General features: G+C 44.2%; 1 protein-coding gene across 19 annotated transcripts in view; it reads right to left on the reverse strand.

Moving 5' to 3' along the window:
- The window catches only part of SGMS1 (sphingomyelin synthase 1), a 92775-nt gene that overhangs the window by 20240 nt on the left and 46053 nt on the right, over window positions 1-26482 (reverse strand). For 7 of the 19 annotated variants that reach the window (XM_083844519.1, XM_083844512.1, XM_083844506.1 and 4 more), the window contains one exon: window positions 13557-13648. The exons of 4 other annotated variants lie outside the window; for them this stretch is intronic. The gene's annotated coding sequence lies outside the window, so the exon portion shown is untranslated. Of the gene's footprint in view, window positions 1-1836; window positions 3073-13556; window positions 13649-13775; window positions 14415-15835; window positions 15857-15951; window positions 16366-16400; window positions 16702-26482 lie in introns of those variants that run through there. 8 more of the 19 variants (XM_083844517.1, XM_083844509.1, XM_083844522.1 and 5 more) reach the window with 7 other exon arrangements.

Genomic DNA, 26482 nt, shown 5'->3' on the forward strand with positions numbered 1-26482 from the left:
ATCGTTTTTAGGAGATGCAATTGAGCATTAGAGTTGAACTGGGGAGCATCTACCCCTGATTAAAGAACAGGATCTTCCTGCAATCAAACCAGCAGCTGACTATACCTCTGTACTTGACCTGGTGGCCAAGGTGCAGAAGAACCTGCAATTTTCTGCCTCTAGGTCTGGTTGGAGGATAACTAAGCACTCACATTGGGTATCACAATTTCAATTTTAGTTTCAAAGCCTGCCAGCTGACTGCTGAGCGAGTGACGGACATCCCTGGGAAGGCAGACTTTGTGGGGGATGGCTGCATGGTCCAGAGAGCAGTCATCTCCTTCCCAAAGCTGGCTTGCTCCCTATTACCTCTAAACTCGCAGCAAAAAAAAAACAACAAAAAAAAAATTACTTATCGTTAACACTGATGAGACAAAAACAGCAGAAAAAGACCAACAGTTGTTCATCCCTGATCTCCTCCTGAAGTCCTCTGAAACCCAAATGAAGAAAGCCCTGGGTAGAAGTAGGTAGGGAAAAGGGAATAGCAGCATTTACAGGAAGGGAGGGATGGTGTTGGAAAAGGTGAAGCTAGATTAGTTTTCCCAAATGAAATCATGCCTTCCTCATGTTTGCACAGTGCTTTTATTCTCTAAGTGAGGACTTTTGCTGCCAAGGCAACAGTCACTATAGAAATCAGTGAAATAACCAGCCCTTTCAGAAACTGCAACTAGCTCCAAGGAGCCGAGATTTTCAAATCCTTTCACATGCAGTAGGTGCATTTTAGTTGCAAAACTGTATATCATCCCTAAACATCTCTGAACAAATTGAAATGATAAAGCCATTAGCAAAAAGCACTGTTAACACAAGCGATGTCTGGGGATAAACAAGCGCTGTGTGAAGACAAAATAATGAAATATTCTCTGTTGAAAAATAATACTGAGATACACATTGATGATGGGTGCACACAAGCAAGCAGGAGAAAATCAAGTGCTGTAATGACTGAAGTTTTAATGCTTTAGAAAGCAATACATAGGTGAATTCCCAAAAAACACCAGTGAGCAGAAGTTACACAGACACCAAATTATCCAGATGAAAGTTGCGAGCTCTCATCCTGCAGCTTCACAGCACAAAACAAACTGTTTGTAACAGCAGGGTGTGAATCACGTCTGCAGTCACCTCTCTACAGGAATTTTGTCATCACTGACAATAATGCTCCCATACTTCCATAACTGGATGCCCTGTACCTGCAAAGTGCCTCTGAATGCCAATCTGCAAAGAAAAATTTATGTCTGCCACAAATAATGCGCTGGATATCACTAAGAAGAGCTCTCAAACAATGTGCTGAATTGTCTCCCTCTTTCTGAGATGTCCTTGCCTCCAAACCAGAGTGTGCCCCTTGCATGAAGCTACACTACCGACAAGCAAGAGACTTATGGCATTTTAGAACAACATTACAACAAAATTGGCTTTGTGCTGTAAATACAAATATTTGCCAATAGAAGATCCCTGTAAATATAAAATCAAGGCACAGAAGGGTACACGAGTTTCACAGAGCTCTGAGGTTTCCAAGGTCAGTCCCAGATGGAAAACACTGTCCCTGGACACAAAGCCAGAGCAAGCAAATTACTATTATGAAAAGAAGGCTGGGATCAATCTACAAAGCAACTCCCACATACCCCGACTAGCTACATACACAGCTTCAGAGAAAGGGAACTGCCTGCATACTACATAAATCCTCAAGCAGCCCATTTTTTCCTAAATTACTCTACGGGAAGGAAAACAAACAAACAAACAAACAAAAAACTATATATGTATTTCCCAACTTAATCTAAAAAAGCAGAGCAATTAAGATTCACTTACCAGCAGAGATCTCAGCGTAACAGCTCCAAACTCAACCCCAGGGCTCAGCAGCAAGGATTTCAAAATGAAAGTACTTGTGCTGAGTCCGAATAACCAAACAACTTATCTTCAGGTAAGAAACACTACTAGTGAATACCTTCAAGTCTGTTACAAAAACACATCACCTATATAGTGTCCATATATAGCTATATACAAACATACATATACACACACTGTGCTAGACCATAGAGACAACTTTTTCCTCCAAACCTGATGAACAGGGAAGCCTTGCTCTTTGCTTCTTTGTAACCCTAGATCTCTTCGCTCAACTTTATTCCTCCTCCTTCTTCTTTCTTCTGCTGTGAAGTAGTTATGGAAACCAGCAAACACTCACGAGAGGGTTTCACCTGACCAGCAATTTCATTATCTGAGCGGTTACTAAGCAGGGCTTTTGTTTTGGTACTACGGAAATCCTGTTTTGAGTGATGCAGGGGTGGAAAGGATGGGGTGGGGAGGGTAGGTCCTGGCTTTGGTTTAAGTTTTGGAGAATTATTTCAGACCAAAAACTCTCCTTACAGAAATGAGTCAGGCAACAGGACCAGAATGCCAGCTGGCACCTGCAGGAACAGCTAGGGGCTTTCCACCTATGATAAGGCTGATTCAAATGTAGCTGTCATTTCGTACTAACATGCCACAGTCCTGATGTCTGAATTCTGAAGTAAAGCCACACCTGCAGTAGAAGTGGTATTAACTTTTTTTGAACAGCTGTAAAAGGAAACCTACCCCCTTCCAGCCCTGCCTCCCGACCCTGCATGTTTGTAGTTCCGTGCAAGGAAGAGGCAAAGAGCAGCCTCCCCAAATAGTCACTTTGCACTGGAAAAACAAAACAAACAAATTGTATTCAACATCTAGGAACTCAATTTTGCAACTCAGTACAAAACCACTTTCTCTGAAGAACAATTTCAGCCCTCTACCTGCAAATGGGTACATGAAAATACTAACAGATTGTCACAGATACTTACATGTGGGTAAGTCTAGTTTTCACAAAATCACTGTGATCCTTAATTCTTCAGCAAAGCCTTCTATAGCAGTACTCAAGCCACCCACTACACCAGTCACTTCTATGCTACAGAAGAGCAAAGCCCCCACGGAACCCATGCCATGCACTGGACTCAAACCTGGCATATGCGCTCTCAGGACAGAAGCAACCCCAAGTATTGCTGGATCTACACTCGGGCAGCAGCAGGCTCTGGCCCTCGTCTCCGGAGCAGCTAAGCACACATCCATGTTACAATTTGGGATCTGGGTCAGGCAGAGACAGGGCAGAGCTAGAAATAGAGCCCCACGTCCTCATGCAACCTCTGAGATAACTCCATTGCTAAAACGCACGAAACGATACTTGCCTTCCTCTTGACACTCTCCAAACTCCCTTTTTGTTTATACAGAGACAATAGAAGACCTTGGAGGGAAAACAGATAAAACACTAAAGAAGGCAGAAAAAGCATAATTTCCCCACGAGGCATAGAAATGAGCAGAGCATGGAACAGGGCAGAAGGATAGAAATAAGAAGGTAAGAAGGAAGAGAGACAAAATACTTGTGATGTATTCTGTATTTTGATTTGGTTAACCAAGTTGAGGTGGTTTGGGTTGGCTTTTTTTTTTGCCTACTTTGAATACCTAAAAGTCATTTACTGTTAGAGAGCCAGATTTGCGGTGAGCCTCTGGGAATTCAAGTAGTTGCAAGAATTTAAAAAAATTCAGTAAAAATAAAAAATAAAAAAAAGCACACCACACATCAGAAAGGGAGAAAGGGAAGTTTTTTCCTAGTGAAACTCAGAACAGTCTTGTGACTGATGGCAATGTGCCTCTAAAATGCATACTCCAGCATCTTTTGTAAAATGAAAACCAGCAGAAAGTACAGCAAAAATAGAGCCTCACTGCACTGAAGGTTTAAATCAACTGTCATATTTGTTATTGGACATGTACTAGACAGCATTCCAGACCACAACAGTTGCTTCCTCCAAACTGCCTTCCCCTGACTTACAACTAACACAAAGAAAACTGAGTTTGTGTGCTTAGAAACCAAGCCTAGAATATGTTTTTATATTCCATTAGAAATATAAATATTTTATTTTAAATATAATACTTTTGAAGTCCAGCAGAACAAAACCAGATGAAAAAGACTCTAAGCCCCAAAATCCGAAATAAAAATATCAGTATATCTTCGTGCAAGATGCTGTTCTCTGCACTTCAGCTGTTACTATTCACAAGCCCACCCAAAATGTACACCATCAACATAATTCATTTTCAACGCTGTTACCTTTGTAAAACAATTCTTGGGCTTGTCTTTATTAATTTAGTTTCAGATAACACATACTAATCCCTGGTCTGAAAGAAAAAAAATATATTCGACATCATTTCTGGTATTTCCTAGCCTGATGTTTGGACACATATTCCTTCTCTATCCAGTAATAACCTGTTCAGGGTTGCACCTACAGCAGATGCTTAAATATAGAAAACATCTCTGTAGGCAGAAGGAGAGGAAGACTGTTCTTTCTCAGCTGGCCTAGAACAACCAGAAACCTGGGAAAGGCTACGAAAAAAAGGCATTTTTGATTGGCAACAAGTTACTGGTATATAATCTTAACGATGGGCACTTGTCTTGCTAGAGCCAGACCTACTGTAAATTCAGAAAAATTGCCCTGGCATCTTCCTTTGGCAGTTAATGCTACAAGCAAGGAAAGTATCTCACAGCTCACTTGCCAAATTTCAGCCACATTCCTTACTGTCTTCGCTGCCAGTCACATCGATGCCAAATCTCCTGATCAGCCACTATCTGCATTCGGCTTGATGGCAAAACCACATTCATGTTCATTCAGCAAACTCCAGTGCCTTTGGAGAGATGCGTCCTCTCCCCGCCCAAGCTGGGCCGTGCACCATCTCTTCCTTTGAAAGCAAGAAGGAGTGCCAGAAAGGGAGAGCAGCTCACACCAGCTGTGTTCCCTGCTTTAAGGGTCCCTGTCTTTATTAAGTAAAATGCAGTTAAATGCAGGATTCTTGTTTGGTATTTCAGGACTGCTGCTGCTACCAAACGTGACATGCTATGCAACAGATATCTGAGACTTTAGAAACAAGAGATATTCCTCCCCCATCACTGCCAAGTAGCTTTCTCTCTGCACTGGACTCCAGATCTTAAAGCCATCGACTAGCCATACTCAGTTGCTCCCAATCTAAGGCAGATAGCTTATCCTCCCACACCAGGGCACTGGGATGACCTTACTTAAGTCTTCTTTACAACAATTCAGCATCGAACCCAAAAAAACGAAACATACAACCTTCCTCCATAAAATGTTGTGTTCGTAACATTTTTAATTGTCACGTATTTTAAGAGCACAAAACAATACTTAAAAACACTTCTATCAGCACTCGCAGCACCGAAGCAAGTGTGTGTGCTACAAGGTATCAGTCAAACAATTGCCAAGACAACCAGCTTGAAAGTACTGAAGGAGGTTCAAAGTCCACAAAACACACATCTTTTTTTTCAAATGAACTTTTCAGCATATTTCCAAAGTTACAATCAACTCCAGTCACCAAAAAGGAACACAGAGAGAGAGAAGAAAAAATAAGAAATTTGCATCTTGGTATCTAACTGTTCTGGAAATCATATTTCAACAGACTGAAAGCCTCAGAAGTAAGTTCCTCCTGCAGACATCAAATTACCTCTCTCTTTCCCCGCCCCAGCGCCACACTAGGGGTATAGGAAACACGGCTGCATCGCGTTTTCCTAATATCTTTACTCTTTACGGAGATGTCCATCAGCTACCCAGCAATTACAGTTGTGACCCCAAGGAGTACCCCAGGCAGGGTGGTCCTCAGCATCCTTCTGCAGGCAGCGACTCTACTCCCTGCCACACCAGACATCGAGATGGGCTTTGCACTTCTACAGTGATGGCTGCCTAACAGATTCACACGCTGACCTGGGAGGTTTTGAATGCTTCAGTAAAATCAGTTCAAAAAGTCATCTGGAATTCCAGCCAAACAAGGGAAGAGAACCTATACTCTGAGTACTGGTTAAATACTAGTAGCTTGTATTAATTTCATGGGAATCATACATTACAAAACAGCATTTAATGAAAGTAGTATTTAAGCTCAGACTCGCTCACACCACCCAACAGATCAGCACCCACAACCCCCTCCCCAACAGATCAGCACCCACAGCCATCAAACTGCACCAAAGCAGCTTGAAACGGAGAGCCAGGCTCCTTCTGCAGTTAGTTCACACTTCACAAAGAGAACTGATTAAAAATACCTAAGGCAGATAACTCTCTCGAGATGGTCAGTCATACAACACCTCTCTCCTGCCACAGAAAGGATGGTGGGATCAGGTCCAGACCGCTGCGATGAGCCACTAGCATGAGTGTGCACCCACTAGCAAGCTTTGCTAACTAGGCTAAACGTTTTAAATTTAGCCAAAAGAAGGCAAACTGAGCTGTTTGCTATGAAGTGTATGATAAAACCCTCAATAACCTGCCTCCTTTCATTAAATTGTGCATTCGGAGGGAAGAGTTAATGTCTCGCAGCACAGCACTAGACGTAATGTCATTTTCATGATCCGCCGCCACATAAGTGCCTCCAGACTACGTCACGGTGTACATGCTTTACCAAGCTGGCAGCTGTAGCTCCCCGAGTTTTGCTGTGCAGTGCTCTCCACCTATGCACTGCTTGCAGTGAACAAATCCAATTGCTTGGACAATTTCAGTTGGTTTAGAAACCGAAAAGCTGCATCCACCCTTGAAAAGAACAAAATCAGCATTCCTTGCTGGCTGTGCGGAAGTAGACATGTGAATTAACCACTTAATCAATTAAGGGATGCCTGTCACTCCGAGAGGATCACTGCAGAAACAGTGCTTGCCTGCAAAAACCAAGCCTGGACTTCACAGCCCAAAAGAGACCCTCTATTACAAATTAACAGGAAGAACATAATAAGGAGAACAAGACCTGCACAACTACAGCAGCAAAAGAACGGCAGAAACCCAGGAAGATTAACCCAAATAACTGACAGTGAAAAAGATGAGAGGGAGGGAGAGGAGGAGGAATTTGTGGTCACATGGATGCCGTAGCTTTCTGCAGGCAGATGGGTGAAGCTCAGATTAGCAAGGTATTAATGAAAGCAAGGCAGTAACACCAGCAAGGTGCAGCCCAAAAACAGAGGAACTCTGACCTGCCTCGCTGAGCGGAGGGGATGCTCCCCTCTCCCAGGCAGGTCGGTGTCGACTGCAAAGCTGCAGCTCCGCTGACTTGTGGCAAAGGAAGGGAGATGGCAAGAAAAGCAGGGCACAGCTGGAAACAGCCTCAGCAACATGGCAGCGCAAGCCAAAAGATGAATAGCAGAGGAGATAAAGCAGCAGCCATGCTGGAGAGAGCAATGCTCCTTCAGCAGCAAGATGCAAAGGGCTCAGTGGAATAAGCCCTTCCCTTAGGTGAACAATCAGAGGACGCACTCAGTAGAGATGTCCAACAGGATGGAATATCCCTGCTGCACGCCTAAGCAAGCGAGCAAAACAAGAGAACAATAATTACACTGATGCTTCTAAAGCACAGGGTCCCATCAGAGCAGTCCAGGCGTTACGTTACTGCAGAAGCTCACCTGGCGAGGAGCCCTCAAGAGCGGGGTGCGGCAGCGGCAGGCTGCCGGCGGAGCACCAGCCTGCAGCCACCTCCGCAATGCCCTCATCCCTTCGGGGGACCTCTGGCAAGATGCCGACGAGAGCAGGGCCTGGAGGGAGGCAACACCAGCTCAGCAAGCATCGACCCGAGTCGCATCCCGTGCCTCTGCCTGCTCTTCCTGCCAATCCCACGTTTGGCCAGACTGACTCCACAAGACTACTCCTTGAACCGTGCTCTGGCATGCATCTTTTAGGTAGAGCTAGCATGTGAAAAGGACGTTTTTAAGATCTGTAAAGCTGATAAAATATGGTATTTTAAAAAGAGGTCATTAAAAAAATAATCTCCCGCGCAGAAAGATGATGAAAATTCACGAGCAGTCCTCTGGCACTGCGCCAGTGCTTCTCATGCAAGCCGTACAGACCTTTCAAAAGCTGATCAGACTACTAATGAAAAAAATGTACTGCTCTGGAAGTGATAAGATCAGGTACTGTAAAGTCTTCATACCAAGAGATATTAAACCGTCACAGTAATTTGCATCTGGGGTTTGTTCAAGGGTTGGTGGTTTTTTTTTGGTTTGGGTGGTTTTTATGGCGGTGAGGGTGGAGCTGCACTTCCAAAGACTGCACAGAACATAAATGCATACAAAATTTGCTTTTAAAAGCAAGTATATCATTATCTGTCCTTAGGCACTCCAAAACCTCCACTGGCTCTGAAAATACCTACATTCACAAACACTTAATGTGGGCAAGGGGATTAAAGTATCACAGCATAAATTCTGATGAAATATGCATTTCACCCCAAGTTGTACCACAACAGCATTGAAAAAAAAATAGAAAGAGTCTTATTACAGGTTTTATTTCACGTCACCAGTGAAACAATGCAGGCACTTGATTTAATTTGATTCTGAGAAAAAACAGTGCCAATCTGAATCATTCCTTGGCAGCCACATTACAAAATCCTGGCAGCATCTCAGAGTCAGAGCACAGGGTAACACTGACAAAAGCAGGATGGCACCTCTGGGCTCACCGTTCAACGCATCGGTGCACAGTCGCTCACCACAAGGACCTTACAGCAATGGCCCAAGAGTAAAACACCATCTTCCATTGAGTACAGGCAAACAGCAAAGACAACAGATGGCACGTGAAGCACACCAGTCCAATTCGCAGCACTGGCACGCAACCGAACTTGTCACACTTACATGTAAGATTTGCCATGCACAGCACCGTGCGAGTCAAGAGTTAAGGGCAATCGCTGATCCCAGGCCATGAGAGCCAGTGGCTACAGCAGACCAAGAGGCTATAGCGTTCCGTCTCTCTCAGCTGGATTTCTTGCCCTGCCCAGAGGGCACAACGAGATCTACAGGAGATGGGTTGTGAAGAGCAGCACTGAAGGCTCTTCTTGCTTTCTGGATGAGTAATGAGGAAGGATAATGTTTAGAAAGCATCAGGAGATCCTGGGAAAGTGTGGCGTGACTAGCATGGAGGAGAGCTCCATCGAACAGAGCACAGTGCCAGGACAAAAATCAGGAAACTTGTATTTCACTACTTCAGTAAAAGTCAGTTTTTGCCAAGTAACCAACTTCCTTGCGCTCTTCGTTAAATAACTTATGAAGGGCAGGCAAAGATGTAAAATATAAATGGCTACACTTACATAAGCAGTAGACACTGTTATTGTAGATGCTGCACAAATCATTGATGACAATGGGACTTATGTCCCCTAACGGAGGGCACAAACCTCGGGGTCAGTTAGCAGGTAAGGGAGTTTCATACTAACAACTGTTGCATTTTGATTCACCTTCATGATCCACACTGAAACACACAAGAAATTGCAGAAATCTCTGCTCCAGATACTATTCAAAGGGCATAGCAGCTTTAAAACTACTGGTGGCCGGCACCTCCAAGATCTCTCATGAAAACTAACTGCATCTCTACTTAGAAACAGCCTTTCACCTTCAAAGTTAGAACATGGGCTAAAGTGTTTTCAGATCGTCTTTTTTACCACTCCGTATTTGCAAAGCAGACTTTGAGGTGGCTTTTAACTGGCAGCCAGACAAATGAGTTCAGGACAAAGACTGTGCTAAGCTGTACAAGCAGCTTCTCTGGGACAGGACACAATGTACAAAGATCCAAGCCAGCAGCGTGGAAGTCTTTAAGGGACCCCATGCTACTCTTTCCCTCCATACAGGGCTATAAAGAACAGCCGGTCCCTGCTGCAGCTCCAGAAATAGCAGGTCTGCCCAAAGCATGGGGAAAACCCCAAGCCACACAATCAGCCTGCGGCTGCCTCCTCCCTCATTATTCACAGGCTCAACAGAACTGAAAGTCATCTTCATAGCCTAAGAGATTTCTGAGTATATGCTTTCATATGGAGTACCAAAAAAAAAAAAGAGAAGGAAACCCCAACTTTTGCTTACCTACTTTGAAAGGGACTTTTAAACAGGAACTCCTCCTTATTTCAAAACATGCTTCAAAGCTTTATGTAAAGTCAGATTTATTAGTACAGACCCATGGTTCGTCAGAAGAGCAAACTGTACTGTATTACACCGGAATCTAACAAAATCAGGAAGAAAGACAGTATCCATCCCAAACTGAGCCCTAAACAAAGCGTCTGCTCATGCCCACTGTAGATTTTTCCTATTTTTTCTTTGAATCAACAGTAGCATCCACTCGTTCTTCCCTCCTTTCCCCATCCTCTGCAGCTTGTTTCAGACCTAGGTGTCATTACCTCCCCAAACGAGCAGCCCATGCTCCAGATTAAAGGTCAATAGGCTTGTGAGAAAACAGAGAGGATGCTAAAACTATGGCAGTGCAGAACCATCACCTAAGAGAGAAGGCAGAATATTTTAGATAACTTTGTGACCAACAGTAGAAACAGCCCAGCCCAGCCCCGCAATTCTCAGCCAACACCGCCAGCCACCTCCTCCTTCCCACCGTTCAAGGGTTTATCAAAAGAAGGAGAACCAACCTGGAAGCATCTTGAGCACTGTAAATAAATTATGTCCCTGTTCGTCAATTAGCTCAGACTGCACTGAAGTGAAAGCCACGGCGGGCTCTGTAATCACTCAACATAAACTCCTCTGACATCACTCCTGCACTGATCGTTCAATTATGCCCACGAAGACTGTTACAGAACATTAAACATCAACAAAAGTCTAAGCCTGTGTTACTTTTTTTCACATATAAATCTAATTCTGAGTGGATTTAGTTTCAAGTAACCTGGAATTATTGGATCAGTTCTTTTCCCACCTTTCCCTCACAAGTACAAAAAAACAGGCTACTGCATACCCAGAAAGTGTTTCCAAATAGTCCCTTTGCTAAAGAGAGAGACTTTTATTATACAGGGAGATATTTTTATCAATTAAATATATTTATGGTTTGGGAGAGGGTTGTTTATGTAAGCTTAGTAGCTCAGAAATCAAAACAGGGGCAAAGTGTTCTCCTGTGCTGTGAGGAATTACTCTAGCCTCCCTGGAAAAGCTTTTTCCATTTAACTAAAATCCAGTCCCTTGCAAACAGTTGGAGCTTCAAAAAGCATAAGCTGCGCACAGAGAACCATGAAAACAAAGGAAGTCTAATGCAGCTGGAAGTTGCTTTGAGTTTTCATTTTGAATTTGCAAGATTATTTCCTCTTCAGTGCTTACCAGGACCAGAGATACCCACATCATCTGAAGCGGCTCCCTGTTCTCCCTCTGCAACTGTACTAACACAAGAAGTTTCTTGAGGCTTGCCCAGGTCAGATCTTTGCTATTCTAATCTAAATACTGTATAAACACATGCAGAGGGCTGAACAATGCCATGATTTTGCTAAGGATTTTAGGCAGGGTGTGACTAGTTTTGAACACACAAGCCAATGTCCCCAAAGAAAAGCACATGTCTGGGATTAAAAGAAAAAAAAAAAGACAATTCAAAACACAGGAGTTAGAAATTATTTTATTAAATAAACAAAAAAACACACAAAAAAAACCAGACAAACAAAAAAAAAGCACAGAAAGATTAAGAAATTGATATCAAAGAGGCACCAAAACTAAGTAGCTGGTGCGGTCTTCCTAGTAAATTCTCCTCATCCTGACTGCTTAATACCACCAATCTCAAAGCTTTCTCGCTATAAATAAACTGGGTTTAACTGAGTTAAACCTCCCAGCTTTTAAAAACTAACTATAACAACATCAGCATCCTTACTGATAAAAAAAATTGTTTGCCTGCTAAACAGATCCTTTCAATTTACAAGAAAACAGTATTATATGTATTGCTGGAACCAAGTAATTTTTACTGCTGGTTACGAGAAGCTGCCCACTATCAAGGGAGAAAGCATCCTTAACCATTTTGAAGTTTAACTGATAATAACTAACACTTGTCTCCAGAACTCACCTGGAGGCTTACAGAGTAACTTCAGTTCTTAAAATTCACTTTTGAACACAGAACTGCAATTTCACAATTCAAGAGGTCAAATTTGACTCGATACAGAATTTCACTATGCTCTAGAAGGGCTTTTGTCTACTGCCATATGTAAAAGGCCTCCTGAAAAGAGTAAGCGCTATTTTTCTTCAAGTCATTTGCCCAGGCAAAGTGCTATGTTACAGGTTTTCTGGTCTAAATATTATAAAGCTAAATATTACCTAGTTATGTTGAAATAAATGCTGTTTTTCCTCCATGTCATGTGCAGGGAGCACTTGGTGCAGCACACTTGCTGAACCAAGCACCTGAAATGCCCCTGAATATCTCCTTCTTAATTTGGCACGTAATAGGGCATTTCATGGGTTATTGAGACATGTCTGGGAGTGCTACAACAGCAGGAACTCTGCTGAACCAAAGAGCAGCTTGAGAAATCACACTATTCTCGAGACCAACAAAGAGTAAAACAAACAAGCAACTAACAACAACAACAAAAACACACAAAAAAAGCATCAGAAAATAAACTTTCTAGCAAAGAAAACTGCTAGACTGGCTTTTGCCCCTGGTTTAGGAAAGGCAGTGCAAAATATATCCAGACAAAGTTAGGGGAACCAGAGATAACTGCAAGGACTGGTAATAAACACAGAGTGAAGAGCTGCCGACATAATGGCTGCTTCCTAAAAAGCAATGCTTAAGAAGTGTGCAATCTACAATGCACAATATATTTACCATTGGATAGTCTGCTGATTAGCTTCCACCCAACACTTCACATAACTAATGCAAAATAAAGGCTCTTAAAAGTACGATACCAAGCAAGTATGATACCAAGGAAAACACATTTGGTAAATGAAATTAAGGCCCCAGCACTTTTCATGTGTTTTAAAAACTACCCAGATAAACCAACGCCCCTCCGTGAACTATCGGAATACAAACACTTCAAACAGCAAAGTAACTCTCCTTAAGACTTTGCTCTTAACTTGCATCTACTATTCTGAATGAGCTGGGCACCAGCTAGAAACGGTAGCACGCACCCTGTAGCTCTGATTTTACCCCAAGCTGACTTTACCAATGCAAAGCATTCGAGCTGCTCACCTGAACTCAGCTCCTTCCCTGACACACCTGAACTCAGGTGTTACCTGTTCCAGCAGAGCTAAACAATCCTTCTCTTGCAGGCACCCAGATCCCCCCGCCTTACATCCCCACCCTCCTCTCTTGTGCTGGTGTGACTGCATGGTGGAAAACTCCTTTTTTCCTGGCTCGGTTTGCTGCTGGGCGAGGCAGCTCAACCAGCTCACCGCGCAGTCACACAAGCAGAAGCAAGCCCTTTCGGTGGCAGCAGTGAGTTGTCGGCGCAGCTCGGCTGTACATTGCATATGTTGAAACCATAGCTCAAGTTTCCTAACCTTCCTTTCTATTTTTAACTGGAGTCATTTCCCGCACCTTCTCTGCCATGCAGGCAGCTGCAGAGAGCAGCTGGAGACAACTGAGCACTCCATCAGGCCAGTTTTCCTGGCAAACATTACCTATGGCCCCGCGGCAAGCACACGAGGGGCAGCGGATATGCTCTCAAGTGCTACCCCGGAACACGCAGCTCAAGATAGCAGAAACTGGGCTTTCTTCCCTTCCCCTGTCTTCCAGGTCCCGTGTCAAAGACAGCTGTTACTGAACACCGAGTGTGGCTACCTGCTTATCCAAAGGACTTATCCAAGCACTCTCCTGGCCTCCTGTTGCAGCTCACATAAACCAGATGAAATCCCGATGGGCGCCTCTTGTCCCTAAAAGTCAAAGGAGAAAGGTGCACATATTAAATCAGAGGTGCTGGAGACTCGCTTGGTAGGGGAACATGTGACCATGTGGCAAAGAGGGGAGCGAGGGACTTTTCTCCTTTGTGAAGCAGCTCACAAGGCAGCCACAGTCCCAGCGAGGTGACCCTAGGTCTGAATTCATCTCCTCCTCCAAGCAGCTGGTATTACGCACAACACACGCAAAGAGCACCCGCTGAATTCTCCCCTCACGTGGTGGGACAGCTTTAAAAAGACCTGCTTTAAAAGGACAGCGTGCAGCCACCCTATAAAGTTAGACAAGCAAAAAGGGCGCTTTCCTGTGCAGCAAGAGCAGTTTTGAACCTTCACAGCTTATGGAAAGCCGGGATACAGAGCACAGGCTGTGCAAGGCGTTTAGCCATGTGGAACAGCATGGAACAGGCTTTTTGCTTTGGGTTGTTTTTAAGTGAGGCCCAGGTTTCTGAGCTGGGCTTTGAGAAGTCTTATTAGGACCAGGTGGAGAAAAGTGGAAATCTCCTTGTACGACCAGACTGATCCTTGGCACAAGAGAGCTAGGTTGTGAGTTCAACACCTGAAAGGGACACAGCTTGGGGAGTGTGAGGAAAAACTCCCATGTTGATGCAGGGAGCTTCAGAGCTCAGTTGTGAGCTTGCAGTCCTGCTTTTGAATACAGGCAACTAGAACAGCCTAAGTCCTTCCTGAACTAAACCCTCTTCCTTTCATTCTAGCAGCTGCAAACATGGCAAAGGAGGCTACTTTTACTCTTCTCCACATAATGAGTTTTCATATGTTACATACTGCCAATACTTCAAGTTATTTGATCAAAATAAGCTTACTGGAAATATGATCAATCAGATTTAAAGCAAATGCAGACAAAACTCAATAGTAAGTAGTAACAAATGCGTTGAAGAAATCTCCTTCTTAAATGCCTGCAAAACAGAAGTCAGACAAGACTCCGGTGTGGAGTTAAGCATGGCAAGGCACAGCATCCTCACAGCTCAAAGTAATACATTCAAATCGCAGTCCACCTGGATTCCAGGAAACAAAGCCACTCATCAAATTAGCCGATCAGCCATTAGCCCATTTAAAATTAAGCTTCATTAATGAGTTACAGTACTTATGGGCAGCTGAGTAATGCCACTGTGGCAGAAGCTGATGGGATTCATCAGCTGCCATGCAGCTGCTCTTGCCAGAGGAGAGAAACCCTGCCATGAGCACAGCAGCCCACTTCCAGGCCGGTAGGTTCGAGAACCTGTTCCCCACTATCCACAACAGCAACAGGCACGGAGCACTTAGCCATTTGTGGATAACCACGCATCTTTGATACCGTTTGCTGCAAAACTCTTCGTGGCCTCAAGCTATTTCAACAAACAGGGAGTGAAACGCTGATTTCCCTCTACACCCAAACCTATAGAGCGCTAATTTCTTGCTCATGTGATGTAAAAACGTTGCCCACCTATGGCTCTCACAGCACAACAGCAATGAATGAACTAATCTGACTGAGAAACCTGGCATGCCGTGGTGTGTCGTCCCCCCCCACCCCCGGCTCCCTCTCCTCCTATCAGTTTGAGATGCTCCCACAGGCAAGGGCTGTATTCTGTGTGCAGAGGGGAGGAGGTTCCCTCCCATACTTAACTCCACTGCACTATAACCAGTACAAAAAATGTGCCAGCAAGCAACCCACAAGCTAAATAAAGAACTGCAAATAACTTCACTTACCTCCTGGAAAAGGGAATTTTAGGGATGAGAACCCTCTTTAGCAGCGTTTACAAGTACGGGGACCTTTTGTTAATGATTTACCCAACAGTGCTGTAAACTGGTATTTGATAAGAACATGTTTTGTCATCCTCTGCCTTCCTGCCTTAGTCTGCACAACCAAATCAACCTTACAAATGAGGTAGGTGCAGTATCACTTGAGGTTTTTAACAGAAAAGAATGCCTCAAAGCTTGCTTACCCCATCCTAGTTTAAAGGTACAGTATGTCTGTGTATGTACGCGTATATATATATGCACACCAAAAAAATCAATGCCTGGAGTATCTGTTCAGTGTGTAAACATATGTTTATACACACACAGATGAACCACTCCAGGCACAGTGTTTTAGTTTCTTTCTCAAAAGCCAAGTTTAAAAAAAAAAACACGTTCAATTCATCACTATAAATCTATTAGAAAGCTTACAGATTAAAGCTCTCCGACCGAAAGAGGTGTAAGATGAGAAGGGGCGGTTATGTCAGAAACATAAACAGGATCATCCACCGCGGAAAGACTCGGTATCCATTTAAGACGCAGCTTACGGATAAAGTTATATTCCTCTTCCAGCTCTCCAGGAGGACGTCTGTGGTTTGCCAGGACTCACCGTGTCCCCCCCACGCCCAGGGCCACCCTCCTTTACAGCCCAAACATTCAAGCCTGGGGGCGGCAGGCCCTGCCTCTTGTTACACCCAGCTGCTAAAAAATCCTGTGAAGAGCCTACGGTACGTTCCTGCTCTTATTTTGTCATACGAGACGCTGGCTGTAGCTGCCCGGGGTACGTGGCAGCGACCGACGGGGGGTCGGGGGCAGGGAGAGGTGCCGGCAAGGCCGAGCTGCCGGGCTCCCTGACGGGAGTGCTCGCCGCCCCGTGACGCCTCGGCAGGGGCGGGCAGCCCCGCCGGCTGGCAGGTAGCACAAGACCAACCGCGAGTGACAGAAATCCCCCGGAGCAAGGAAACAGAAAGCCGTAGAAAGCCGTATCTCACTGTACCCGAGCGGCTCCGCGCCTCGCTCAGCCCAGCGGGCAAGCAGGCGGAGAAACGGCCGGAGCAGCGTGCGGCGATCCCCCGCCGCCTCGGCGAGACCGAGGAGCCGCCGAGCCTCCTCCGACGTCCCGCGTCGCCTCCTGACTTCCTCCACGCTGCCGGCACCCTGCGGCAGCGCCCGGCCCGGGGAAGCCGGAAAGCCACGCGCGGGGAGGTACGTGGGAGGCCGCGGCCGCCCTGCCGTGCCTCGCCTCCCGCGTCAGCGGAGGAGGAGGGCCGGGAGACCGCTAGGAGCCCGGCCCGGCCGCTCGGGTCTCCGGGGAGACGCGGGTCGCCCGCCGCCGCCTCCCGCGCGGCTCACCGGCAGCGGGAGCACCTCACGCGGCCGGGCTGCCCGGCCTCCGGGTCCTCGGGGAGCCCCGCAAAGCCTCGCCTCGAAGTCGCTTTCAAAAAGACCCGAGAAGAAATTACTCTGCCAACTCAAAGGAGTCAGCGCTGGGAGGAAGGATTCATTTTCCAATATATAAATACCAGATGTTAAGCCCTACCCTTTAAAAAAAAAAAAAAAAAAAAGGAGCTCCTACTCTCCTACTACTTTGTTAAAGCAAAGCAACCAGAAACCCACAGCCCATCAATCCTTTTCCCTAACAAATGCTACGCCTTCACAATCAGCTTCTATAAAGCCCAAAGAAGTCCACGGGTTTGTCACTAATCTTCAAACTCCGGCGAGGAGAGGGACTGGGAGAAGGCTTTGGTGAAGGACTCTGAACATCAACTTATATTTTCAAAAAGGCCTCAGGATGCCTTGTTTCCAGCAGTCCTTTAGTAATTTAGCACCAAAACACCCCACAGATCCATCTGCCCAAACTCATCCCACTTCCTTGGAGGGATTCTGAGTAGAATTACCTACAGACTTCTTAGATGTAATCCTATCAGCACCAATTCTGTAAATTTCTCCCGTTGAGCATACATGAGATGAATCCAAGGACTAATTAGAAGACACAGTACAGGCCACGTTGTCTAAGTGACACCCATGTCTACTTTGGGCCAATACACACCTAACGGGACAGAGGCCAACTTAATAAGTCACTTCTGACAATAAATGTGCTCATATTTGACAAAAAATGCTCTTTATTACTCCTGTAGATCCTATCATCTGTGCATGTTTCCTGGCAGCCCACAGCTGTACGGGTTCAGAGACCTGGAGACACGTAGCAAAGCCAGCCCTGTTTTCCCATGAATGAGGTAGGGCCAGAGGGAAAAGAGAAGACAGTTTGACAAGGATTAAAAGTAATTAAAAGTGAGCTTTGGGAACACCTTTTAAACATGTTTAATAGTTACACATTTAAATATTGCATGTGTCCAGGCAGATACAGCTTAATACCATGTGCAGCCCTAAACAAATATAAAGAAATATACTTAATGAACTTTTCCAAAGGGGGGTGGGAGAGTGTTTGTTGTTGTTGCTGTTTTTTTTTTTCCTTTTTCTTTTCCCCTCTCCTATACACTTTGGCCAGGACACATTTAGGCAAAGGACTAAAAACAGGACAGCCTGAAGTGGTTACACCATTTTCCTTCTATAGGACTAAACATCTGTGAGTAATACTTCCAGTTAAAAGCAGCTGTTGCTCTGCTTCACCTCTACCTTCCCACACTGTGCTTCAATATGAGGATGATGATCGCTATAAAAATGCCTGAAGACAGACAGCCACAGAGTAGGGGGCTACTTGCTTCTTTCCTAATCAGCATACAACGTGTGTTACAGAACGCTTGATTTGAGGTTGATTGCTGGCACTTCAAAGAAATAATTACTACCAAGCTTCAGCACTGATGTTTCTTCATAATTCAAGCAGTACGTGCACTGGCTAGAGAGCATCCTTTCAGAAGCTTTGAGGAGGAAAGCCCTTCCTTGGCCCGAGAGCTTAAATCTGCCCAAGTCTTATAAGCAAAAAGTCAGAGTAAGATTATATTGAGTCACCTTTTTCCTTGCCCATCAGTAAAGAAAATACACGCTAATAGATGAAATCCAGCACCAAAGGTGGGAAGCCTAGTGCAAGTGAAAAAACCTACCCATTCACACCACTGAGCTGACTCAGACCGAGTCCCAAGCACCACAAGACAAATGAAGGAAAACAGTGATGTGGGATGAGCATTCTGACGACCACCACACACCTTGAAATACAAGGAATCTGCAAGTTTACAGAGGTGTGATATTCATCATCATGGAACTACCTCCAACTGAGCTGAAGGGAACAGAAAGCAGAGTTGTAATAATGCTTTTGTGCAAAAAGAGGAAAGGAAGACTGAGTAGCCTAACTCAGAGATAAGAAAAGAAACAAAAACAAAACCTAAAAGCAACTGAAAAAAATGAAGTAGCTTTACGTTCTCACGTCTCTGAAGGAAAGTAAGTCATAGAATAGGCAACAGTTTTTAAAGCAAAGCATTCCTCTCCCCTTAACTTGCTAAGCAGCACCCCTTCCAAAGCAGAGCTTTAACGAAGGAGCTACACTCTTGCCTTTTCAGGAAGCGTTTTACATGGCCTAGCATGATGGCACGTTTCTTGCTGGCTACCGATGACTGATATCAGCGCAATGCAAAAGCTGGTGAGAGTTCAAAGACTGATCCCTTATTTCTAGGATCAGCACCTACCAAAGGTCACATTCAGATCACTACACTTGAACAATATGAATCCCTACATTCACCACACATACTCCACAGAGAAAGTATCCCGAAAACCTTTTAAGCATTTTTTTTCCCCCTGAAGTAATCTGATTCTGGTCACTGATGCAACATATCAGCAAAAACATGCCATATGACCATTAAAAAAAAAAAACAGCTGTTTGCTTCAAAACACTTTAAAACAGTGCATTCAACAATAACTCGAGGATGCACTTTTAAATGATTTGGAATATATAGCCCATTCACTTTAAGGCAAAGCTTTTTGCTTTTAACTACTGTGTGACTACGTGCTTATTTGAAAGGAAGTATCAACTACTGCACTGAATTACTGTTTGCTATGAGAACCAAATCCCCTCCTTCACTTAGCATTTAGTATCACGATATGCTGAACAACCTACGCCACTTTAAAATTGGTGCTTATTACTCTGCTTCAACACTTTCACCTTCAAATCAAGTGACCTAGTTTACTACAAACTTACTGTGCAATCTGTAACAGATCTCTCCAGAATTGCTGTGAATGCAACAGATCTTGTGTCCTCAACCTTATTACTTCTTCTAGCTCCAAGCTGTTTTTTAAACCACTTTTCCTACACTGAAATGCCTTTGTAAAGAAAATACGAAGTTAAGGATGTTGGTAAGTTTTTAACAGCTTTGACAGATGATCTTTCAGCGCATTTGCTTTATGACCCAGAAATGAAGCACTTTTTATTAATAAGGTCAAATCCTCATCTCCAGAATAAATCTGTTCTGGCCATCACTTATCCACCCTTCTGAGGGTTTTCAACCAGTGGATGTGTATATTTGTTTGATATGTGATCTTAAACAGGCCTGTAGCAAAAAAAAAGTGTAGTGGACCAAAAAAATCTAAACTCAGTAGTAAAGATGATATAGAGGAAAACCCAAGACGACTTCCTCTGTATTAAAGCACTAACAGCCATTACATCTTCTGTGTGCAAAGCAGCTGGGTGGACATTTGCTTTTGAAACTGAAGAAATCTCATTAAATTTACCTTAATGGGGTTCTGATATACACTAGAAGCATTAACAAATACTTAATAGAATTTTAAGACAACTTTTTAAACTAACTTCCAGAAATGCTGGGTTAAGTATTTAGGTGTATCAGACACAAAGGGTGTTTCTGGAATTCTGTGAAACCCTCATCAGCTCCAGCAGTTGAGTTTCCAGACAGGAACAGTGTGTCATTCGTGTGACTCACAAAGCAATGTCCGGAGGAAAACACGTTTCTGTTTTTTTTTTTTTTTTTTTTTTAAAAAAATCAACCTGCTTTTAGGCCAAACCATGATACCCAAACAAGAAATCTTTCCTCCAGCAAAGGAGCTAATTTCAGCTTCCTTGAACACGTGTGCAAGAACAAAGGTTTATTTTAAATCACTAGCAAGAACGATGATTACACACAGCCTGCCAGCAAACCAGAGTCATCTGAAAACTCAGCTGAAAGCTTCCCCTGCTGCTCCTCTTTCAGAAGTGAATTAGGAAATATGTCACGCTTTTGTATTTTAACACGTGACTGTACTTTGACCCCACGCCAGTTTTGCAACCTCCTGATGCTGTGGCTGGCTGACCTGTTCCGGGCAGCTCCCAGCTCACCCCCCCGCATCCAACCCTGCACACAGTCATGGGACTCCAACGAATTGCGACAGCTCCGAGAAATCACAAGTGCCCCAGCACCCTGTGTGCTCCCTGTGCCTGCCAGCTGTAAAAAGGTTTGCAGAAACACCAACAGGATCTGCATGATCCCGGAGGAGGTCCTCCAGGAGATGAGACTTTTCACTGCAGATAGAGCGAGCACGTTGTCCCAGCTGTGCAAACAGCCTGGATCTCACTCGAGCCTCATCTAACTGGAAGCATCTTTGTGGACATGCTCGTCCCATGTGAAACACCACAGTCACATGTTAGACCGTCGGTGAAACACCTTCATTTTCTGAGGTGGCTCTGCCATTAGGCACTGGAATGGTGTGGTGGAGTGCAACTCCCAGTGCCACTTCAGAAGGCGAGCCAAGCAAGCCAAGGTGGCACACCGTGCTCCTGCTATTCGCTTTCACACCAGAGATGCACGAAGAGGCACCTGGCTCAACGCAAGCGTTCAATACCAACACTGTTGTGTTGTAACTTTCAACACAAGTTTCAGTAAACTGAAACTTTCAGTAAAGTGGCACAGGACAAGCTGCTCTTTTCAAACTCCCCACTGCAACCAGCAGGGCATTTTTCACATGGCAGGCAGTTTTCCACACGTGGCTCTGTCCCACATCCAGCTGCAGTGCTCCCAGCCTATACAGTGCCACTCCTTTTCCCTACCCACTTACTCTTTTCTTCTGAGAAGTATCATTATCCAGGTGTGTCCAAATCCTTTGGCTAAGGAAGTCATCACCTAAGAACATTAAGTTGGTTGTAGCTCTTCTAAAACCAAAATTTCAACCCGAGAGCCTATGCTTATAGGCAAGCCAAATTTTGTGTGCCTAAACCGGAAGAGCATTTCCTCACCAAATACTGTTACAGGACACAGATGGATCTTTCCACAAAGAGTTCATTCCTTTGTTATTTACCCTACATCTTGCTACAACCGTGCTGGTTTTGTACACCAGTAGCCTGACAGATAGCAGGTGCTCTGACTTCTGTAAAGCCTTGGACAGAGCAAGTATATACTGCTTGCCTGTTTAGAAACATGGCATGTAACAATGGATGTCAGCTGCTGCTCCCATCCAAGGGAGCAATAAAGAACCTTTCAAAAAAACACCCTCACTGATCTGAAGCAAGGCTGGCTGAATATAGCAAGTCACTAATTTATTATGCATAAACAGAGCCAACGTGTCCATACTTGGGCTTATGCAGAGCATCGCGAGGCAAATGATTTTCCTTTCAGAAAATAAAGGAGTTCATACTGAAAGCACATTTCATTAATGCACAGAACCGCCAGATTGTCAGCCTGCCCAGCAATCCCTTTTTTAAAGCGGTGAGATTTGAAACAGTACTAATGCTGATCTCCATGCAGAGAAGGAGCAGAGCAGTGAGAGACGAATATTTCATTTCTTCCCATTTCTTCTATTCTTCAGCAGCAGAACTGCACCTTTCTGCAAATACCAACTTCACGCTCCGCAGACGCTATCTCTTGCCATTCAGAGGAGTTTGTTATTAACCTAGAAAACCCAAATGGACTTTCCAGTGCCAGTGAAATTTGCATCTTAAAACAAAACAAAACAAAAAAGGCAAGAGTTAATGTGTGACTGCATTTTGTGCCAGAGGTCAATGACAGGGCTTCTGGGTGTGGAAAGGGCTTTTTTTCCTGTCAAAGATAAACCAGCTCAGTCTCACATCCTGAGTATTGTTTGCATACCGTAAGAGCCGCTCTGAACACAAACCAGAGAGAAATCCAACTCCTTGCCCTGCAATGTATTTTTGAGGCACATCACTGGGGTGGTTAAACTCTCCCAAACACATACCCTGCACCTGCTGTTCACGCAACAAGCATCTTCTCTCTCATGCCCGAGCAGCAGAACGTGAAGGCCACATACCCCGCTCAGAGACTCTGAAGATGACACAGCCAGATGCCTCCAGCTCCGTTTTTTTTTTTTTCCTCCAGCGTAACCAAAAGTAAACATTCACAGGTTAAACTGCACTGACTCAGACATAGCCACCTATCCAATGACTTATTAATAAGCATGAGGTGGATTAATACTGCAAAGCAGGACTTCAGTTATCCACTTCCTCCATCCCAAAGGTAAAGGGAATAACACAACAGAAGCGACAAGGAGCTGTAACACGGCACATTGTTACTCGCCCAATATTCTGTGTCGTGTAGCAGGCATTAGCAGAGCTTCACAGACGGGCAAGCTGTGTGATGCCATCACCCTAGGCATGGCCTCTTTACACAGCTTCCCCCCAGCACGCTGCAAGTGCCAAAAGCTTACCTGGGTTTGAAGGATGATCAGATGAATGCAGATCAATAAAGACAAAAATACAATGCCCAGCAAGCCTGAGTCATTAATCGCAGAAGGCTGGAAGAGCTTATTAGAGAGGTGTGTTTCTGTCCCTTTATGCTACTCCCCAGAAAGGGCAAACGCAGCAATGCCGCCACAGGCATGACACAGACTGTTTCTGGCTTAACTCAAAACCCAGCTGGACTTACATCTCTGCCAATGGCCAAAGTGAGATAAAGGTGTTCCCAGTTCCTAGTTTTGCACGCTGGCCTGCTATATCTTGCTTTTATAGCCTTGACTGCTGTGATGCATACGAGAAACACAAAAGGACAAAGACTTGCTGCTTAGCAAGAACTTTGTGCTCCTGACACTGGAAACTTCGCTGTCCTACAAGGGAAGTGTAGGGTGCTTCCTGCAGGAAGCATTACCTGTGCTGCAGAAGCAAAGGGTACAATCACGGGGTACAAAACATGGCAAGGTACAAACATGGAAAATATTAGAGATTCTATTACATCAAAAATCATGAAACACCAGCCACACTATTTCAATTGAGCTGCTTAAAGCTGGTTAAAACTACTGCAAAGAGACTAATTAATACCACACTGATTCCTAAACTAACTAGCCTTGCCACCTGTGGTCGTTCCTGTTCAGAAGCATTCACAATAACCTCTTCTGAGGTCCCAGATTGGACCTTTGTTTTATGCATGAGGTTTTCCCTCTGGTGAATGCACTTACAGACTGGGAAGCCATTTGCTCTTGTCCAATTTCCTTGCATAAGAAGTACAAGCATCAGTTCTGCAGAAACATTGCTATGTGGTTCTTCCACCAAGACCACTGAAATTCTGCTTCACTGATACACCCCCAGCCTCCCAGGTCAGTACTTCCCAGGATCTTGATTAATGATAATTCTTATCTGCTTTGCTACAAGCACCAGAATTTCTCTGACTGCAATGCTGAGTGCTAACCTGAACAGGGCCCTGAAGGAACTTCATCCTGCTTCCACCAAAGCCAAGTCTCAGCAGCTTTGAACACAAAGGAGATTGTGCACAGCATGCAGAAAGAGGAGCCTGTATTTTTTTTGGCTCATTTTGAGTTCTGCTTAAGTGCACATCGATTTCTAAATCTCAGGGAGCTAGGTACTTGAGCATGATTAATGTGCATAGGTTTGATTCGCAAGTAGCAGATTTTGTTTCAACTCACTTTCCGTTAGTATGGTTAGCTATAATGGCCAAGAATAGCTCTACAGCCTGTATATAGCCTTACTTGAGAAACTACTAGCTTTTTCTCAATCTTAAAAAAACACACAAAAAACATAAATATACTATGCTATATACACAGAGCAGCTATTGCTAAATCAAGCCATAGTCAAATACCTTTCCCCTTGCATGCATGAAGTACATTCTGGATGGCATTTGTGCTTTTTCTTTTTTTTTTTTTTTTGACACCAATCAGAACGGAAAGACTACACTCACATTTTTCAAACATTTACCAGATCTTTTCTATGCCACACAACAAACCATCATGCCATTCTGAACTCACTATTAATCCTGCAAGTCCCTGAATGATCAAAATGGAGACAAGGAGAATCCTTCTTGACACCCTGTGGCCTCTCAAGTATTCCCCAGTGAAATCCAGAAAGACTGGGTAATTGGATCAAGCTGATCCTGCCCAACTGGGCGAGGTAGATGTAAATAAACTGGACCCCACCACCCTTCCTGTGCTCTTGGGAGCTCAATTCACAGGAAATGCCCATTTATTTTTAAAGTTCTTAACTGCTCCCAAAGGATGACACTACTTGAATATTAACATGCTGCATGCTGTGATTTCCTAGAGTAAAAAGAGATTATTTTTTTCCCCCATCCACACTAAAGAGGCCTAATCCAAAACAATATTTCTGCAGACCTTCTACTGACAGTTAAACACTGTGTTTCATAAAAATCACAGTCAAAGGTTTCACCCCTACAACTATAGCTCACAAAAAGTAATTCTATAACGACCTGAAAATATCTAATACAGAAGGGTAAAGGTACATATCTGAGCTTTCTGAAGAGGTGGACTTGCTTTCTTGCCCTGTTTATTTATGTAGCAGTAGTACAGTTGTTACGTGGTCTGCTTTTCCGTAAAACTGCGATGCTTAGACACACTCAGCTCCACACCCTGTTACTCCGTCTTCTACAGCTCACAAGTAGCAAAAGGTAGCAAATGCCATTTAAAACACCAGTAAACGCATACCTAAACCAAAAGCAAGCTGTGGGATTTTGCAAACTATCTTAGGAGTGCAAGTAGAGACTACTCAGTCTATATTTCTATAGAGTTTTCATAAAAATGGAACAGTCTTGGGAAGTTCTGCATTGTTTAGAATACCAACAAGGAGTTAAAATTCAGTTTTACAGTAATGAAATCACTTCCCTGATACAATAACGTTTTTTGGAGGGGGAAAACAAAAAGCCTCCCTGCCTCCCTTCTGCCCCCCATACAAATTACAGCAAGTTTAAGTTTGCTGCTGCAGCCCTCACATATACGGGAGAGGGGACAGGCAATCCCTGAGCAATGACGACTTTACATCCAAACGTGAGATGAGAAAGTTTTGCTGGATTATCGAAGAATCCCCGTCCCCAAACCAAAAGGCTTTAATCAACTTTAAAGCACAGATCCTTTCTAAAACAGTGTGATCATGTTTAATGATAACCCCCCCCAAAATAAATAAATAAATAAGTAAAAAGATTGAAGTTAACAGTTCCGTAGGGCGTTTGTTACCAGATCAGCTAAACTGCAAAAGGCCGTTTACCCTTGCAAGCTTACTGTCCTTCCAAGGTGGTGATGATTTGCCACTCATCAGGCCCTCCCTTCTTGTTAAGAGGAGAAAAAGGAACACTTATCTTGCATGCTTGGTTTTGGTTTGGCTCAGATGCAGAGATTTCTTCCAAAGCAAACACTCTGCGACGTCACAGGGCACATATATAAATATATGCATGCGCACATACCCACCAGAGGAGAAGAAATACAGCCCTCATGTAGACGTTCAGTTACGTTAGGAAAGATGTAAGGAGGGGAGAATACATGACAGAAATAAAGTCCTTATTTTTCTACAGCTACATGCACGGTGCTGACTTAGACACAAGCCAGGCTGAATGCTCGAAGATAAATATTGCATCCATCCAATAGTGGAGGCACTGTCATATATTCCTGACTTTTGCGTGAAGACGTGCTATTTCTGCTTGGGACAAACTGCCACCTTGGTAGTTTACAAACATTTTTGCGTGTCCAAATCAAACTTCAGGAAAGCCAACCTCACCTGAGACACTTGAAGGTGTGTGAGCAGATAAGGAAGCATCCGCAGGGCATTACAGGGAGAGCTCTCACACCGTTCCTGGAAGCTCAGCACACTTGGGTACTGCTCTGAAGCGCCCAAACACTACTGCAGACAGCACAGGGAGGTCAGCCAGCACTTCCGTAAGTCCGATCTCCGAGACC

The sequence above is a fragment of the Anser anser genome (assembly GCF_964211835.1).
Source record: "Anser anser genome assembly, chromosome: 7".
Classification (NCBI taxonomy): Eukaryota; Metazoa; Chordata; class Aves; order Anseriformes; family Anatidae; genus Anser; species Anser anser.